Source organism: Mesocricetus auratus, unplaced genomic scaffold (genome assembly GCF_017639785.1).
Source record: "Mesocricetus auratus isolate SY011 unplaced genomic scaffold, BCM_Maur_2.0 Super-Scaffold_100021, whole genome shotgun sequence".
Classification (NCBI taxonomy): Eukaryota; Metazoa; Chordata; class Mammalia; order Rodentia; family Cricetidae; genus Mesocricetus; species Mesocricetus auratus.
Genome location: NW_024429202.1, coordinates 1,046,864 through 1,051,243, shown reverse-complemented (window position 1 = coordinate 1,051,243; position 4,380 = coordinate 1,046,864). Strand labels below are relative to the sequence as shown.

The 4,380-nt window shown below is 50.6% G+C and overlaps 1 pseudogene; it reads left to right on the top strand.

Annotated features, from left to right (window-relative positions):
• Nucleotides 1–231: 231 nt before the first annotated feature.
• On the top strand, nucleotides 232–3,079 carry LOC101835682 (annotated as a pseudogene).
• Nucleotides 3,080–4,380: the final 1,301 nt, after the last annotated feature.

Sequence of the window (4,380 nt, the reverse complement as noted above, 5' to 3'; positions counted from 1 at the left end):
CTGAGATTTGTTGGGGACAGAGTCAGAGAGGAAAAGGAGACTTAGCAGATGTTCTGTGAGAGAACCTGCGATGAGATTGGGGGTTCGATTTGGAGCAGCAGAAGGAGAGCTGAGGCTATAGTCAGCTGACCTGCTTCCCTGGCTTTTTATCGTTTGGTGGCATGTTGGCTAGTTCCTTCATCACTGTGACCAAACACCTCACAAAAAAGCAGCTTAAAGGAGGAAAGTGGAATGGAGTACACCAATAAGAATGTGATTACTGCAGGCTGCTATCATTTTACACAGCAGATGGCAATTAATATGCAAGGTGTCAACCCACCAGACGCAAGTTCTCTGGTGGAGGAAACTTGTTTTTGCAAGGCCTGTGAGAAATAAAGACTCCAGAATATATTTTCCTTCTGTCTGTAATTTTACATGAGTTAATTGCATTCTTTCCCTAGCAGCTATGAGGAATCCCTCACTGTCATCCAATGTGAGTTTATCTCATGAATACAATCCTGATCTACTAGGCATTTTCCTCTGTGGATTGTCAAGAAGATGGGTCCTCTTCTGCTGTATTGTCCTAATTTATATTAATTTCTAGTAATAATGTTAACCTATACAGAGTTTTGATGAATAAGTACAAAAAGATGCTACCCAAGTCAGTGGGTACCATGTGCCAAAGCATTCCTTAAGTTCAGCAAAGGCTCGGCATCATCACTCTGCGAAGACAAGTGGATGAAAATTGCAGCATCATCACTCTGCGAAGACAAGTGATGAAAATTGCAGCATCATCACTCTGCGAAGACAAGTGGATGAGAATTGCAGCATCATCACTCTGCGAAGACAAGTGGATGAAAATTGCAGCATCATCACTCTGCGAAGACAAGTGATGAAAATTGCAGCATCATCACTCTGCGAAGACAAGTGGATGAGAATTGCAGCATCATCACTCTGCGAAGACAAGTGGATGAGAATTGCAGCATCATCACTCTGCGAAGACAAGTGGATGAGAATTGCAGCATCATCACTCTGCGAAGACAAGTGGATGAGAATTGCAGCATCATCACTCTGCGAAGACAAGTGGATGAAAATTGGTACCATGGGGAAGTCAATGGGGTCCATGGCTTTTTCCCCACCAACTTTGTGTAGATCATCAATCCTTTACCTCAGCCCCCACCTCAGTGCAAGGCACTTTACGACTTCGAAGTGAAAGACAAGGAGGCTGACAAAGATTGCCTTCCCTTCGCAAAGGATGACGTACTGACGGTGGTCCGCAGAGTGATTGAAAACTGGGCTGAGGGGATGCTGGCAGATAAAATAGGAATATTTCCAATCTCCTATGTTGAGTTTAACTCGGCTGCCAAGCAGTTGATAAGAGTGGGATAAGCCGCCGGTGCCGGTAGACACCGCAGAATGCCTGTCCACGACAGCGCAGAGCAGCACTGGTCCAAAGCACTCTGACACCAACAAGAACACCAGGAAGTGACACTCCTTCACCTCCCTCACCATGGCCAACAAGTCTTCCCAGGCCTCCCAACACCGCCACTCCATGGAGATCAGCCCTCCTGTGCTCATCAGTTCCAGCAACCTTATGGCCGCAGCCCGCATCAGCGAACTATCTGGGCTCTCCTGCAGCGCCCCCCGTCTCAGGTTCATATAAGCACCACTGGGTTAATTGTGACCCCACCCCCAAGCAGCCCTGTGACAACTGGGCCTTCGTTCACGTTCCCATCAGATGTCTCCTACCAAGCTGCCCTTGGAACTATGAATCCTCCTCTTCCCCCACCCCCTCTCCTGGCTGCCACTGTCCTCGCCTCGACATCATCGGACGCTGCCGCTGCTGTTGCTCCTGCTGGAGTAGGACCCAGGCCTGTGGTGGGATCCGCTGGCCAGATTGCACATTTATGGCCCCAGACTCGCCCAAGTTGTATGTTGCTATATACCCATACTCTCCCCGGAAAGAAGACGAACTCGAGTTGAGGAAAGGGGAGATGTTTTTGGTATTTGAGCGTTGCCAGGATGGCTGGTTCAAAGGGACATCGATGCACACCAGCAAAATAGGTGTTTTCCCCGGCAACTATGTGGCTCCAGTCACAGGGCAGTGACAAATGCCTCCCAAGCTAAAGTCTCTCTGTCTACGGCGGATCAGGCTAGTCGTGGGGTGACTACGGTCAGTCCTTCGACTGCAGGAGGACCTACCCAGAAGCTCCAAGGAAATGGCGTGGCTGGGAATCCTAGCATGGTTCCCGCAGCTGTGGTGTCTGCAGCTCACATCCAGACAAGCCCTCAGGCTAAGGTCCTGCTGCACATGGCCGGGCAGATGACAGTCAACCAGGCCCGCAATGCTGTGAGGACAGGTCCTGCTGCCCATGCTGCTGCTGTCAGCATCAATCGAACCAATGCTCCCCTGGCCTGCGCTGCAGGCGCTTCTCTGGCCACCCCAAGCATGACCACTGCCCCCTTGGAGACCGAGCTCGGTGGTTGAACATCCTCCCTGGACTCCCCACGTCTCCTGACAGTGCTGAGGCAGCATGTGGGAACAGTTCAGCTGTGAAACCAGACAAGGACAGTAAGAAAGAAAAAAAAGGTCTACTGAAGCTTCTCTCTGGCGCCTCCACCAAACGCAAACCCCGAGTCTCCCCTCCAGCATCACCTACCCTGGACGTGGAGCTGGGTGCAGGGAAGGTGCCCTTGCAGGGAGCAGTGGGGCCTGAGTTGCCCGCTAGGGGGCGGCCATGGTCGGGCGGGCTCCTGCCCCACAGATGGAGATGACCCAGTGGTCTCTGGGACAGCATCCTTAGCCCAGGATGCGTTTCATCGCAAGGCGAGCCCCCTGGACTCCGCAGTGCCCATGGCTCCACCACCTCGGCAGGCCTGCTCCTCTCTGGGTCCCGTCACGAATGAGGCCAGGCCTGTTGTTTGTGAAAGGCACAGGGTAGTGGTTTCCTATCCTCCTCAGAGTGAGGCAGAACTTGAACTCAAAGAAGGCGACATCGTGTTTGTTAATAAAAAGCACGAGGATGGCTGGTTCAAAGGCACGCTACAAAGAAACGGGAAGACGGGCCTTCTCCCGGGGAGCTTTATGGAAAACATCTGAGGAGACACCACGCCGAGCCAGGGTGGCATCGCACCACATGACTGAACAGCACAAAGCAGCATCATTCGGAAGAGCACATCCAAGGACTCCCAGATCTTCAGGAGCTGAGCCAGGACAGGCACTCAGGAGCTCCTGCGGCAGAGTGAAGGCGGCGCCCGTGTGGCCCTGCCCCCTCGGGGGTTCTGATGTGTAAAGTGTACTGTCTAATGGGCTATGCAGAGAAATGTCTTTTTCTTTAAAGATGTATAACTAAAATGGGCAATTGTTTACACGGCTTAACTAATTTATTTGCCTTTTTTTTAACTTGCGCTTTCTTGTAATTGCAAATTCTTTGGATTATGATTTTTAAAAACTATAATTTATGAAATGATGGCTAAGGAGAAGCTGGGTTCTCTCCCGTTGAGAGTAGGAGATTCTTTATGACATAGAATGCACCCCCTTCCCATGCTCGCTGTCCCCTTCCCCCCCAGTTATATTTTGCTTCTTTGAGACAAAAATGTCAGTTTTCCAAACAGACGACTGAATCGGTTCCAGCCTCCTGGGGTGGGGAGACAGTGGCTCCAGGCTAGAGATGTTAGTGAGTCCCCATCTGTCTCCTCTGTTCAGAGACCAACCCCAAGCCCTAATCCTCGATTTCATTTTGTGGGTCTTTCCATTTTCCCGGAACAAAGTGGGTGAAGTAGGAAGGAAAATAAAAGCACAACATTGACTAAAAATACACGTATTTATGTGCTGACACAAGCAGTCCGGTGTGTTGTCTGGGAAGTGGGAGCAAGTTGAAGTTGTAGTCGCTGTGTGTGAATGACTTTGAAATGTAATTCCCCCTTTTTCCCTCAAGTGGTCTGCATGCCCAAGACACAGTGAAAATTCGTGAGACCGTGGCGGTAGGAGATGCACTCGTGCTGAAGTCAGAGGCTGTAAGAAACGCTGTGAAAGTTCCCATCGATCCATTGTGATTTCCTCCGCCATCTTGCATGTGTTACCGGATTCCCACAGTGACATGGACTGTGTGTTATTCCAGTTTTCACCCAGAGCTGACCGATAATAGGAGGTTTTAAAAAGGAAATAAATAAACAGCATTCTCTTGTCTGCACACCACCACTACTGACCGGGATGTCTTGGGTGTGCTGGCTCGCTCCGCTCTCCGGTGAAGGCACAGGTTAGGCAGCACACTAGCGGGTAGTTACAATGTTATTTCATGTGTGTTCTCCCAGCCGACTGAGGTGCAGGGCGAGTCTATCCAGGGGGCCACTGGCTCCTGTGACCATGTTAATAACGCTCTGCAAGGCTTGCTGGGAGGA